The sequence below is a fragment of the Phoca vitulina genome, unplaced genomic scaffold (genome assembly GCF_004348235.1).
Source record: "Phoca vitulina isolate PV1807 unplaced genomic scaffold, GSC_HSeal_1.0 scaffold89, whole genome shotgun sequence".
In the NCBI taxonomy this organism is placed as follows: domain Eukaryota; kingdom Metazoa; phylum Chordata; class Mammalia; order Carnivora; family Phocidae; genus Phoca; species Phoca vitulina.
In genome coordinates, this window is record NW_022589792.1 from 495841 (window position 1) to 511123 (window position 15283).

A 15283-nucleotide genomic window follows, 5' to 3' on the forward strand; every position below is an offset into this window, starting at 1 on the left:
ATGTCTGAATTAAATAAACCGTTTGTGCTGGGGATCCTCAAGACCACCCTCATGCTCAGCAATGCAGTAGGACTCACAAGACTCATGCTGGTAAACCCACCATTATAGTTTATAGAATACAGATCAGAATCCGCAAAGGGATAAGACACATGGGATTAATTCCAAAACAAACCAGGCACAAGCATCCAAGTGTCTTTTCCCAGTGCAGTTAAATGGGCATTGCTTAATATTCCTAGTAATAATGTGTAACATCGCATGTGAAATATTGCCAACCAAGGAAGCTCACCCGGTACATTAGATTATTCAATTGGACTGCTGTAACAAAAATATTATAAATTGGGTGGCTTATAAACAACAGAAATTTCTCACAGTTCTGGAGGCTGGGAAAATCAAGATCAAAATGCCAGCAGATACGGTGTCAGGTGAGGACCTACTTAACTGGTTAATGGAAGGCCGTCTTCTCACTGTGTTATCACATGGCAGAAGGGGCAAGGTAGCTCTCTGGGGTCTCTTATAAAGGCACTAATCCCATAGTTACCTCTCAAAGGCCCCATCTCCAGAAACCATCACACTGGGGATTAGGTGACAATGTATGAAGAGGCAGGGAGGTACAAACATTCAGTCTGTAGTCCCTGAGCTTTGGTGTCCAGGTTTTCATTGTGGGTCAGTCCCATAGGCATGTACCACTGACTTCAGCCACTTAGGCTCCAGCCTGAGTTCAAACTGTTAGAACATTGCCCAAAGACTCGGGCATATAAAAACAGATGTTCACCATAAATCACATTGTTAGCATAAACTATCTGGTCCAACTGGTAACTGTGTGGCCCAAGGCTTCAGACATTACCAGGCAAGGTATTCCATGGACTCAGGTTGTCTCCCACAAGCCCCGCCAAGAGTAGATCTGAAGACAGGCTTTTCTCAGGAAAGTGCAGGATTTGAGCAACCCAGACCTGCTGAATTAATCATTTCTTGCACACCATTTTATAATCGTTGTCCAGGTATGTCGGCAAATAACAATAACCTTAGGAGTTCAGGCTTTTGAGCTAGAGTAACCTGTATTCAGACTCTGGCTCTTCCTAATTGGTGATTTTGGGCCAGTGACTGCTTCTATCTCAATGTAGATTGCCTCAGCTGTGGAATGACAGTAATAATCACCATGTTGATAATCATATGAGCTACCACTGCTTCTGGCACATAATAGGTATTCAGTAAATGACGATTGTTATTTATATTCATGTGGTATACTCTACAATTTTTAATGGCTTTCATGTAATGTAACTTCATCTTCTACAGAGAGCTGACTAATGAATGATGCTTCATGACAGCTGAGTACTACCTGTTGCTTAAAGACTGATGGTGTGTGGCAAGACTCCACTGCTACTTAATCAAAAGGAATTGAGATTGACCTATCTCCACTAAATTCAGACACTGTCTTGAAGGACTTTGGGAACAAGAGGGTTCAGGGAAGTTTTACTGTCATACCCACAGGATGCCAGCCATTGATCTTTTCTCTTGTGGTAAGTCCTTGTTGATGCTCCTGTCAGACTGTTTTACCTGGCTTGTGAACAGCCTGTCTTGTGGTCAGTGTCTAAGCAGACCTGTTTCTGTACTGTCCAGGAGGGGGCTTAAGTAGATAAGAACATTCTGATGTCTACGTCCTGGGATTTGGGAAGGAGGGGTGGGTATTTTTGTGGGAGAGAGTCTGCTTAATCACATGATGAGATTCATTATTGTTGGCCAAAGAAAACAACTTTACCTCTCTGGACTTTAAATTTCTTTTTCCGTAAAATGGAATTTTTCCTCCCAAAGCTCAAAACCCTTCTGATTTCAGATGAGGATGAGGTAGTCTGCTTGGGTATTTTATGGCAACAGCAGGTGTGTCAATTTAGAATTAGTATGGAGTAGCTTCTAGCCTGAGTGGGAATTTTGGGCAGTTTGGGTTCTCAGGTTTTATTTCTTCTCCCCAAGGTCACCTTTTTCTTCTGCCTTTGTGAGGAGAAGTCAGAAGAGGAAAGGATAGTGACCAGGTGTCTGACAAATTATTCTCAGGTAAGTAGGAAATTTATTCTTTTATAAAAGTACATGCTTCTTCCTACCAGGTAGACATGTTTTCTTCTAGTGGAACAGAGTTTCTTTATGTATATAGGGCCTGCCTAGGGACTGAGTACCCAGATAAATTTCCTCAGGTTTCAGGATTTTTTATGTGGTTGACAGATGACATAGGGAGATGATACTGTTATCCCAGTACTTACTAATTCAGTCCAGCTCTCATCTGTGCTGATTGTGTGCTCTTAGTGTGCTATGATACACTGTGAGGGAGTGGACATGTGTTTCTCAGAATTTGTGCTATCGCTGGAGGAATGATTCATTTATTCGCCAGCATTTATTGTGTCTGTAATGTGCTCAGATTATGGTAAGTCCTGTCAATAGAGAAGAATAAGACTAGAAAAATGAACAATGTAGCTGTGGTGAGATACATTCAATTGGGTAAAAGAGGTGCTCTTAAAGCTATATGACTGGATGAGGTCACCAGTGAGTATGTCCAGGTAGAGAGGAGAATGGGCATGAGGACCATCAAGCCCTGGGAGAGATGATGGGAGAACGTGGAATGCTATCTAAGCTTTGGGTCTCCCATTCTCTTTCTCCAGTGAACATGGGTTTAGATGGCAATTGCCTGATGCTGGGATGTTTGTGATGGTTTAGGACCCAGTGACCTTTGAGGATGTGGCTGCGGAATTCACCCAGGAGGCGTGGATTTTGCTGGATCAAACTCAGAGAAGGCTGTGCAGAGATGTGATGCTGGAGAACTACAAGAGTCTGGCTGCAATACGTAAGGTTGGTGCCATGTCTTCATTTAGCTTTTTCTGGAACAAATCTTTCTTAAACGACTGTATTCTAGACTCTGTGATGACTAATGGCAATGCAGTGGTAAAAAGAGCAGACCTTGTTTCTGTTCTTATAGATCTTATCTTGAAGTGGCTTCCTCTTGAAAATGAAGATCTGTTTGTTGTTCTGGTTTTATTTTCTCTATGGATTGAAAGGCTTAGGGCTTCAAAAATGTTTTGAAATACAAGTTTGAGCCGGGGCTTCAGGGGAAAGATCGGCACCCTTTTTGGTGAACAATGAGAGAGTATGTGTTTGCATTTTAGTTTCATTTGAAAGTTTATTGGTCTGAAAAACAAAGTTTATTGGTTTGATAAAGTTGTCACGAACATTTTATTGTTTCTCAAGTTATACCTGACAGTATTTGGTATCCCTGGAGGGGGGTCCTGATTTATGGAATTATTTGTCATCCCTTACATGTTCTTGTATCAAGCTTCTTTCTCTGAGAGCCGGTACCAGCTGTGCAGACCAGGTCTGATCTTTCAGGTGGAACAAAAAGGAGAGTGGAGGATAGTGGGAAGGGTTTGCAAAGTAAGGGAAAAGGGAGAGGTGATTTCTTTATGAAAAACAGCAGGAATCTAGGAACTGTGGTCTGTTTGGAAATGTTAAATAGGAAGCTTTTGAAGATGGATTTTTCCGGAGAATGCTGGTGCCTTTGGTTTCTGTGGTTCCTTGGGTACTTTAGACTTCTCTTTAACTTTCATCCACTTCTCTGAAACTTCCTTTTGGCCTGACAGTAAGATCTATTTCTTCTTTAAATTTTGCATTTAGCTCTTTATTCATTTTCTTTCGTCTTTGCTTTCCTGGTTATGCTGCTTTCTGTTCACCATCAGTCTCAACATTTATAGAATCATTTCTTAGGAAATCACCTACCAACTTGACCAGCACCTTATCATTGCCAGACTCTTAATGTAGTCAGATTTCTCAATCTCTGTGTATTCATCTTTTTATTTTATATTTTAAGTCAGTCTTTGAAAGTAAGTAGACATCGGCCTTTATTTTTTTTAACACTTTCCTTCCATCATTTATTTCTCCAAGACCTTAATGTGTTTTTTAATCTTATTTCAGATTGGGAGATTTGTCTTAATACCAAATGGTCAGCACCTCAGCAGAATATTTTGCAGGGGAAAACACCCAGTGTGGTAGAAATGGTAAGATTCTCAGTGTGTAATTCCTTGCCTTCCACACCAGTGGAAGATTGGAAATTCCATAAGATAGAAAAGCAACATGATAACCATAACAGACATTTGGGGCTAGTGTTATTCATCCCAAACAAAACTGTTTCTCACAGAGTCTCTGAGCATTATGAATTTGACAAACCCTTTATATACTCCCCGAGATATATTCACACAGTGTTCACTCAGTATTTCCATATACATAATTTAGATACAGTTTTGGATAAGTAATTTCATCTCAATCAATTATCAACTAAACTCTATAAGAATCCCTGTGAAAGTAAAGACTACAACAGAACTTTTTAGCAGAATGGTCACATCATTCTGCTTGAAAGCACTCAGGTCTGGAACCATGCATTGCATGCAGTGAAAATGGAAGAAAAAACAAAATCTTCAGTCATACTGATTTGTTTCCTGTGTAGTAGAACAGAATTCAAGGCAGAGGGGAGGATCTCTGAATGTAATAAAGCTGAAAAACTTTTGTAAGTCATCGTAATCTCTTCATCAACAGGAGAGAAGCCATACTGGAGAGGAATTGTTTAATTTTAACCATTGGGAAGAAGCCTTGAGTGAACACTCCTGCTTTAAGATTTTCAGATTACTCACATTAGAAAAAAACTTGTGAGTGCAACCAGTATGTAAAAGCCTTCACAAAGAACTCTGCCCTTAATCTATACAACAAAACCCATAATGGAGAAAAGACTCCTAAGTGTAATCAGTGGTGAAACAGTTTTTAGCCAAAATCCACATCTGTTCGTGAGAAAACTTATACTCGAAAGAAACCCTATAAATGCACGGACTGTGGGAAAGGCATTCCTTCTTCCTTACACCTTAGAGAATGTGTAAGAATTCATAGTGGAGAAAGGCCACAAACCTTTAAGGAACGTAGGAAAGCTTTTTCTCATTCTACAGGCCTTTTTGAGTATATGCAAATGAACAATAGAAAAAAGTCCTACAAATCTAAAGAGTGGGAAAACCTTTATTTGATCTTGTCTTATTCATCATTTAAGAACTCAAAGTGAACTGATGCCTATGGAATGTAAGAAATTTGAGAAAGCCTTTCCTTGTTCCCTAAATCTTGCTAAATGTATACAGTTTCATATGAGAGACACACACTGTGTTTGCAAGGAGTGTAGTAAAGAGTTTACTTGTTTCCCAAAACTTAATATTCACATGTGAGTTCACACTGGAGAAAAACCATATGAGTGTAGTAAATGTGAGAAAACCTTTACTGATTCTTGAGGTCTTATAAACACGAACTCATACTGGAGAGAATCCTTATGAATGTAAGGAATGTGGGAAAGCCTTTAGTAACTCATCTTGCTTTAAAAGTCACATGCAAATTCCCTTGAGTAAAACCCTATAATTGTAAGCAGTGTGGGAAAACCTTTAAGAATTCACAGTATAGGGGCGCCTGGGTGGCTCAGTCGTTAAGCGTCTGCCTTCGGCTCAGGTCATGATCCCAGGGTCCTGGGATCGAGCCCCACATCAGGCTCCCTGCTCCGCGGGAAGCCTGCTTCTCCCTCTCCTACTCCCCCTGCTTGTGCTCCCTCTCTCGCTGTGTCTCTGTCAAATAAATAAAATCTTTAAGAAAAAAAAAAAAAAAAAAAGAATTCACAGTATAGAAAGAACTTTTGAAGTAAGGAATATGGGAAGTCATTTAGGTATTCTTTGCACTTTAGTCAACATAACACATACTGGAGAAAAGCCATGTAAATGTAAAAAGGGTGGGAGAGCCTTCACTATTTCATCAGGCTTTACAGTACACATGAGAACTCACACTGCTGGATGACCTTTTGAATGTAAGGACTGTGGGAAAGCCTTTACTCGGTTCACATATCTTTTTTTTTTTTAAGATTTTATTTATTATTTGTTAGAGCACAAGCAGGGGGAGTAGCAGGCAGAGGGAGAAGCAGGCTCCCTGCTGAGCAAGGAGCCAGATGCGGGACTCGATCCCAGGACCCTGGGATCGTGACCTGAGCTGAAGGCAGACACTTAGCCAACTGAGCCACCCAGGTGTCCCTCAGTCCACATACTTTATTCAACATTTAAGAACTCATAGTGGGGAAAAGCCATATATAGATGAGGAAGGTGGGAAAACCTTTACTACTTCATGCCTTACAGAATGTATAAGATTTCACTCTTGAGCGAAGCTTACGCTTGCAAAGAATATGGGAAAGCCTTTAATACTTTCTCTTAGAAAACACATACTAATTCATAGTGAAGGTAACCTTATTAATGAGGAATGTAGGAGGGCTTTAGCTCTGCCTTATACTTTACTATTCAGCTCTGATTTCACAGGTATGAAAAATCTTATAAATGTAAAAAGTGTAGGATTTTTTTTAATTCTTATCCCCCACTTTGGGAAAACATGAAAGCACACATTAGGAGAGATCCCATGAGTGAAAGGGATATAGGAAAGCCTTTGATTATTCTTTGTTATTAGGAAACATAATTCACACTGGAGAGGAACTGTAAATTATAAATCTAGAGAAGGTGGAAAAGACTATGTTAATTTATGTTACATGTAATAAATCACATTGGAGAGATTCTGTGTGAATGTAAAAACAGTGCTTTCAGTAAATATCTTACATATTTTTTTTAATAAAAATTGAAGTGCTAAAAGGGTTTTTTAAATGAAAAACCTTTGTTACAAAAGGTTTTTTGTTTTGTTACAAAAGATTTTTGAATAAAACCTAAAAGTGTAAGAAATTTGGGAAAGTTTTAGAGTACAAATCTTCACTTACTGCATACAAAAAAGTTGATACTGGAAAAGAAAACCATTTTTACTTAAATGGGTTGTCTCTGGGTGTGTGTCTTAAAGTAGACCAATAGTTTTAAAGACCATTGATGTTGAACATCTTTTCACATATTTGTCATCCATTTATCTTTGGTGAAATGTATGTTCAAATATCTTTTTTCTTGTTAGAGTCTTTGGTTTGTTATTACTGAGTTTGGTTTTCTTAATGAACAGATTTATTGAGATATAATTGCCATGCAATAAGCTGTACATATTTTAAGTGTATGACCTGCGTTTTGATGCATACACACATCCATGAAATCATCGATTGTTTTCCTGTACACTAGCAATGAACAAATAGAATTTGAAATTGCAAACACAATACTATTTATATTAGCACAACAAAATATGTGCAAAGTCTATTATGGGGAAAATTACAAAACTCTGATGAATGAAATCAAAGAACTACATAAATGGAGAGATATTTAATGTTCATGGATAGACTCTGTATTGTCAAGATGTTAGTTCTTCCCAACTTGACTAATAGATTCAATCCAGTCAAAATTCCAGCAACTTATTTTGTGGATATTGACAGACTGATTCTGATGTTTATATGGAGATGCAAAAGACCCAGAATAGACAACACAATATTGAAGGAGAAGAACAAAGTTGGAGGACTGAAACTACCTGGCTTCAAGACTTAATATAAAGCTGCATTAAGACGGCTGGTGGTGGTAAGAGAATAGACAGATTGATGGAACAGAACAGGTTGCTGAGAAATAGGCCCACTTAAATAGTCAGCTGATCTTTGACAAAGGAGCAAAGGCAGTGGGAGTGAAGAAAATTCTTTCCAACAAATGATGCTGGAACAATCAGAGATCCACATGCAAAAGAATGAATCTAGACACCGAACACTCTTCACAAAAATTAACTCAAAATGCATTGTAAACCTAAGTGGAAAATACAAAACTATAAACTAGAAGGTAACATAGGAGAAAACCTAAATGTCCTTGGATGTAGCAATACCTTTTTAAATATAAAACTGAAGGCTTGATCCGTAAAAGAAATAATTGATATACTGGACTTCATTAAAATTAAAAACTTAGGCTCTCTGAAAGACCTTGTCAAGAGAGAAGACAAGTTGGGAGAAAATACTTGCAGAAGACACATTTGGATAAAGGACCGTTACCCAAAATATACAAGGAACTCCTAAAACTCAACAGTAAGAAATAGCCTATCAAAAATGGGCCAAAGACTTTAAGACACATTTCTCCACAGAAGATGTACAGATGGCAAATAAGCATTTATGAAAAGATGCTCTACATCATGTCATCAGAAAAATACAAATTAAAATGAGATAGCACTACACATCTATGAGAATGGCCAAAATCTGGAACACTGACAGCACCGAATGCTTCTTTGCTGGTGGGAAAACAAAATTGTACAGCTGCCTTGGAATAGTTTGGTGGTTCCTTTTTTTTTTTTTAATTTAATTTAATTTATTTATTTGACAGAGATAGCGAGAGCAGGAACACAAGCAGGGGGAGTGGGAGAGCGAGAAGCAGGCTTCCTGCCAGCAGGGAGCCCGATGCGGGACTCGATCCCAGGACCCCGGGATCATTACCTGAGCCGAAGGCAGACGCTTAACAACTGAACCACCCAGGCGCCCAGTTTGGTGGTTTCTTACAAAACTAAATGTACTCTTACCAAATGATCCAGTATCCGGGGTCCTTGGTATTTCCCCAAAGAAGTTGAAAACTTATGTTCATTCAAAAACCAACACATGCATGGTGTTTCAGAGTTGTTTTGTTTGTTTGCACATGAATGTTTATAGCAGTTTTATTCCTAATTGCCAAAACTTCAGTAGGTGAGTGAATGCCTTCAGTAGGTAAATGAATAAATAAACTGGCGCATCCAGACAATGGAATATCCAGCACTTAAAAAGACCTGGAAGCACCTTAAATGCATATTACTAAATGAAAGAAGTCAATCTGGAAGTGTTACATACTGTATGATTCCAATTCTTATGACATCATGGAAAAGGCAAAACAATGGAGATCAGTGGTTGTTGGGTTGGGGGAGGGGCAGCTTGGGGTATGAATAGGCAAAGCACAAGGGATATTGAAGGCAGTGAAATACCTTGTATGATACTATAATGGTGAATATATCATTCTATATTTGTCCATACCTTAGAATGCACAACACAAAAAGTGAACCCTAAGGAACTATGGGTGATGATATGTCAATGTTGGTTCATCAGCTGTAACAAATTTACCCCTCTGGTGTGAAATGTTAGTAATGGTGGAGGTTATGTATTGTGGGGGCAGGAGTATATGGAAAATCTCTGTACCTTGCTCAATTCATTGTGAACCTAAAACTGTTTTTTTAAAAAAAAAAAAGTCTTAAAGTGAATAGAGACCTTTGAATCCAAAAACTTTGGGCAGGGAGCAAGATGAAATAGGTCTATAAGACTCCATTAAAAATATGGTCCTATGGGAAAGCAAGTATGATTCAGGTAGCAGAACTCCACAGAGCATCATTCCTATGATGCAGTACTGCTCCTTAAAGGAATAGACAAGATATTCCTGTCTTTCAGAATTGCTATGGATCATTGGCTATAGTAGGCCTCCCATTCCTCCCACTCCTTCCTTCCTTTTTTAATGATAAGCAGCCAGCATTTTATTTTTTTTAAGGTTATTTTTTTAGTAATCTCTACACCCAATGTGGGGTTTGAACTCACAACCCTGAGATCAAGAGTCGCATGCTCTTGTGACTGAGCCAGCCAGGCACCTCCCACGCCTTTCTTAATATGAATGTCTAATATATATATATATATATATATATATATAGTGTATGTGTGGGGAGTAAATAACTTGTCTCTTTACTTCACAAATCTTCAAGAGTAACATACTCAAACCAAGCAGTCTTTTCCAGACTTTAGATGTCAAGATTCTGGACATAGAGCTTGAGTCTGATACTATGGGCACAAGATTTTGGCATGGTTTTAATAGGCGGTGACTATTTGTGTATGTGGAAGGTATATAAATAATTTGTGGCAGACTGATGATTTTAAAACTTGGCCCCAAAATTCTTTGACACTGTTCCCTCCCCTTGAATCTGGGCATACTTTTGACTTTCCCCTAGAGGAGTACAATATAAATGATGCCATGTGATTTCCCAATCTAGGCCATAAGGGACCGTGCAATTCCCTCCTGGTTATCTTGGCATCTTCCTCTGTTGGGATACTGCCAGTTGGTATGCTTCCCTTGGAAACCAGCAGTTATCCTGTGACATGGAGGGGCTACATGGAGATGCTCCTCTCAACAGTGGAGCAAGATGAAATAGGTCTATAAAACTCCATTTTAGGTCTATAAAACTCCCATCAATAGCTAGAGGAATAGCCCTCTAGCTATTTCAAGGAAGGCAACCAGATGCATGTGTGAGTCTCCAGATGACTCCAGGCCCTTGTCTTTGGAGTCATCTTGAGCTGTGTGAGTTTTCCCAGATAAGGCCCTGGTCTTTGTAGAGCAGAGACAATCCATTCATTCCCTTTGTGTCTTGTCCAAATTCCTGACTCATGATCTGTGAAAATAATAAAATGGTGGTGGGTCCACACCAGCAGTTTTCAAACTTTTTGACCTCAGGACTCCTGTATACTCCTTAAAATTGAGCATCCAAAATGCTCTATTATGGGCATTGTATCTATGAGTATTTGACATATTAGAAGTTAAGACAGATGTTTCAAATATTTATAATTCATTTCATAATGTACATACTTAGGAAAATTACTATTTTCCAAAATGAAAACAAAAAATGTGAGAAGTGAGAGTCTTTTCTTGACCAAACTTTAGTAAGTCTCCTGAACCTTTTCCTGGGTCCATCTGTGCACTTCCTTATAAAATCCGGTTTTATCAAGAGCCCTGCTAAGTCAGTTTAGCAAGAGTTCCCTTATCCTCCACCATCCTTCAGGTGCTTTCTAATCACCCTGGCCTGTCTTCAGCAAAGATTGTTAGGTCAGTTCAGCCAGAATTCCTAACCCCTCTTGTTTCCTCTTAGTAATTTTCCATCCACTGACCCCTATCCTGCTTCTTGGCTCTAAGTTCCCACTTACCATGCTGTATTTGAACTTGAGCCGATTCTCTCCCCCACTGTAAAGTCTTGTTGCAGTGGTCCCTGTACCTATCTCGATGGCTGAAAAAAGTCTGCCTTACCATCTTTAACAGGTGTCATTATTTTTTTCCTTATCAGATGAATGACAAGCTTTACAAAAAGATTTTTATAAATCATTTTTTCTAGCTTAATTGGTGACAGCTGGAGTCTCATACATGCTTCTGCATTCAATTTTTTGCCATAAAATTGATGAAATGTATATAGATGAAATGTATATAGAAAATTAAGCTTCAGTGAGATACATGGTTGGAAAAGAAAAGTATTTTCATATAATTTTGGCTCTTTGATACTTTGCCAAAATTCAACTAATGGTAGTTTCTTAAAGATTTAGTTGCACTGTGGAGTATGAAGTTCTATCAGTGAACTTTTCCTGTTCTGTTACATTAAAATCCATTGATTTTTCTTGCACTTTGGATATTTTACCCGTATGTGATTTTGTGCCATCATGTGTTAACTCATATAGGAAATAGTGTACTACATTATGCATATTTTTCAAATGTTGACTTATTTTATTATGAAGCATCATGCACTAATATAACTATTGATCATAGCAGAAAGGTTTGTAAATGTTGAGAAACTGCCAACATCATGGTTGCAGATATATACATTTTCCAGATTTTTCTGTTGCCTCAAGGACATTTTTAAGGAAAACTGGATTTTTTTTTTTTTTAATGTTTTATTTATTTATTCATGAGAGTCAGAGAGAGAGAGAGAGAGGCAGAGGCAGAGGGAGAAGCAGGCTCCCCACCCAGCAGGAAGCCCGATGTGGGACTCGATCCCAGGACCCTGGGATCATGACCTGAGCCGAAGGCAGACGCTTAACCATCTGAGCCACCCAGGCGCCCAGGAAAACTGGATTTCTTATTTATCATGAGTATGTGGCAACGAAGAATACAATGACTGTGGCACCTGATGCCGCTGCCTTGATTTCTGCCAAGGTGCCGGCAATTTTACCCACCATTGCTTTTATATCATATATATAAATGTCAACGTGATGAAATGGTAAATAATAGAACTACTATAACAATAGTTTTGACCTCACAGACTGCCTGAAAGTGTCTTGGGGTCCTTCAGTTTGGCAACCACATTTTGAGAACTGCTGTTATGTATCACTGTGTTTGGGGTAGTTTGTTACACAGCAATAATAACCATAACAGACTTACCCTCTTTTTCTTTTTTATGATTAGTCTCTTCAGTGGTCTAGACAGTTAACTGAGAAAATTCCAGGGTGCTTCAGAATTTGGCTTGCTTTTTGCCCAAGTAGAGCCTAGGTGTTAAGGGCTCAGACTGGAGCCTGACTGCTGGAGTGTGGGTCCTGCCATTGTTGCTTTTGAGCCATGTGTTTGGGGTGCTTCCCTAAGCCTCTCCTAAGCCTCATTTCCTTTTGCTAAATGAGATCATTAATAAGGCAAATGATTGTTACCAAATGTCAGTGGAAACTTTTTAACAGTCATGACTCAAGGGTTGGTGAGACCTCCCAACTATTTTGCACTTACTGCATGCCACGAAATGCCCTGAAAGCTTTCCATGGATTGAGTCACTTCATCTTCATTACAACTCTGAGGGAGCCACTGTTCTTATTCTGCTTATGTGATTTATATGACATGAAATATCCACCATCATTTCTGGTGGATTCTAGCTCAGTGTTGCACTTTAAACCATCCAGTTTTTAAAGCTAACAGTAACCCTAGCCACTGACTCCAGGCTTTCTGGCCTCATCCAGAATTAACAGCAGCCAAATTCTGTTCCTCTGGGTTCCATATTACAAGTGGCCAGATTTTCGGAATTACTGTGTTCCCCTCAGCAGAGAACTCACAGTTCAATTGGAACACAGATATCTCCACACAGAAACCCATTGTTGATGTTGCAGCTGACCCAGAACTGCCAGCAGAACTGAATCTGCCCTCGCTTTCAAAATGTGGCCAAGTACTAATTGTAAAGAATGTGAAACACGCATTTTGGCAGAAGTGATAGATAGTCGTAGGCTGGACCTTGATAGGAGTGAAGACTGACCTATGGTTTTGCAACTGTGATTGAATAATTTTTCTGAGTTTTTTGAATAATTTTAATGAATAATTTTTATCTCCTTATTTTTACTCCTCCTGTTTCTTTCCCCTCTCGTTGTGGAAATTACACAGGCAGTTTCATCCATCTGATTGCACATGCACATTGTGTACAGTCTTGTTAGACATCAAATATTCCAGAATATAAGCATGACAGTAATTAAGCACAGGATTTTATTATTAAGCCACTTATTCTGCAGATCCCAAAATGAACCTGAATACCACCATGGCTGGCACCAGAGACCTATTAAATCACAGTAAAATCATATCAGAATAAGACTGACTTTTTTGCTTCTCATTTTGCTTGTTAGTAATCATTCTTCAAATTCACAGCCACAAATAGAAGGGATGTTAATTTTTCTCCACTGTTTTGGCACCTGTGACTGTACAAATGATTTAATTTCAGGTTATCACAGTTATATGTGTTGGTTTTCAGAAATTGTAAGAAAATGAAAAATTTGTTGCTGTCATCAAAAAAGAAAGAAATCTTCATTTGTCTATTGGAAAAAACTTAGCATTTGGCAAGGGCAGGTAGATAATTTTTTAAAAGTATACACAGGCATTTAATGAAGCTAGAGATTTTAATTTTGGAACCCTGAAATCCCCCAGATTTAGTTTCTGGGAATTTGTATTGAAAAATGTCTCTGCTCTTAACCCATATGTGGTACAATTTTGCCAGGTTTTGATCTTGGTATAAATGGTGAGAGGGACTTTTTTTTAATCCTAAAGTAGTCATTTTATTTTTTAATCTGAAAACTTGGTCAATAATGCACAAACCAGAAATACAAATGCAGACATTTCTAATGGAAGAAGAGCTACGCATTGAGATTGAAAGCCTGTTCTCAATTTGAGGTCCTTTTTGCTATAAGAGCGTAAGGATTTTAGGCAAGTGCATCACAAAGTGTTCTTGTATTTGTATGAGCCAGTGGTGGCTTAGTATAAATAACATGGCTTTTTATAATGCTTGTGAGGAAATCTCCAGCATTTCTATCCTGCTTACCCCAAATCTGGATGGACTGTTAAAGCCCTTAGGGGCCCCAGTAAGAGAAGTGTGTGTTATTAGTTCTCAAATGAGATTCATGCGAATGGGAAATTCACATCTGGTGCAGTAGTTTTTTATGCCAACCCCATTCATGTCCCCAGGTTCTGCTTGGCACCTTGAAGGCATCTATGTGGGTTCCCTCTGTTTATCTTTGATATAAAAATTAGTGCCCTGCCCCAAATGTTTGTAGCCATGGGAGGTAGGATCAGCCCTTGGTAGTCCTTTGAGTAGAAGAGCTTTGAGGTGAGGGCCTAGGGTTCACTGTAGCAGCAGGGAGCAGATCCAGTTGTGAGAAGACATTCAACTAACTGAATTTCTGGACCATTTGACTCTGGAATTTCCTTTTCCAACCCCCATCCCCCCAAAAACTGTTAAACGATAGAATCAAATTTCATTAGTGAGCTCTTTTCTAGGCTGTATTTTTTTTTTTTTTTTAAGATTTTATTTATTTATTAGAGAGAGAGAGAGCACCTGAGAGAGGGGAGGGTCAGAGGGAGAAGCAGACTTCCTGCTGAGCAGGGAGCCCGATGTGGGACTCGATCCCGGGACTCCAGGATCATGACCTGAGCCGAAGGCAGTCGCTCAACCAACTGAGCCACCCAGGCGCCCTAGGCTGTATTTCTGTGAACAAGCAACCTGATCTGTGCATCTGTACGTGCAGCTTTGTCATTTCCTCTAGGAATGAAAGGCTCTAGGCTTCCAGTGCAGTGCATAAACAATGATGGCCAGGGCAGAGTTATTGGCCAAGGCTGTGTGTGTGTCCAGTGGAGCTCAGGAGGGTTAGTGAGCGTTTTACTTCTGTCTCAAAATGTCTTGCTTTGTGCCCAAAGACAAGAGTCCTTGGTCAATGAAAGTGTGTAAACGTCCTCACAGTTCAGCTAGAACTTTGTAAGGCTGTGCTCATTATGTGGTAAAGAAAAGACCCTAGCTTCCTTGAAATCTCTTTTGGGGGAAATATAGATTGAAAATTTTACATTTTTAAATTTTTTTAAGTTTATTTAATCTACACCCAACATGGGGCTGGAACTTAAAACCCTGAGATGCTCCACCAACTGAGCTAGTCAGGTGCTGGAAATTTTTCTGTTTTAAACACATGGTTCTAATCTATAAATTTAATGTTAGTATTTAGGTTCCTAGCACTTAAAGGGCCTTCTGTTTACTGGAAGGCATTTTATGGAGCCCTCTGCCTGAGAAGCACAGCCCACCACGA

At 39.1% G+C, this 15283-nt stretch overlaps 1 protein-coding gene and 1 pseudogene across 2 annotated transcripts in view; both read left to right on the forward strand.

The window, feature by feature from the left end:
• On the forward strand, positions 1–6687 carry LOC116626567 (annotated as a pseudogene). Its single transcript, XR_004298296.1, has 8 exons — positions 1–90; positions 1386–1517; positions 1969–2049; positions 2704–2830; positions 3952–4034; positions 4570–5494; positions 5670–5888; positions 6067–6687. The product of XR_004298296.1 is annotated as a zinc finger protein 559-like (transcript).
• The window catches only part of ZNF177 (zinc finger protein 177), a 27143-nt gene continuing 14610 nt past the window's right edge, over positions 2751–15283 (forward strand). The window contains exon 1 of the mRNA XM_032395968.1: positions 2751–2835. The gene's annotated coding sequence lies outside the window, so the exon portion shown is untranslated. The remainder of the gene's footprint in view (positions 2836–15283) is intronic.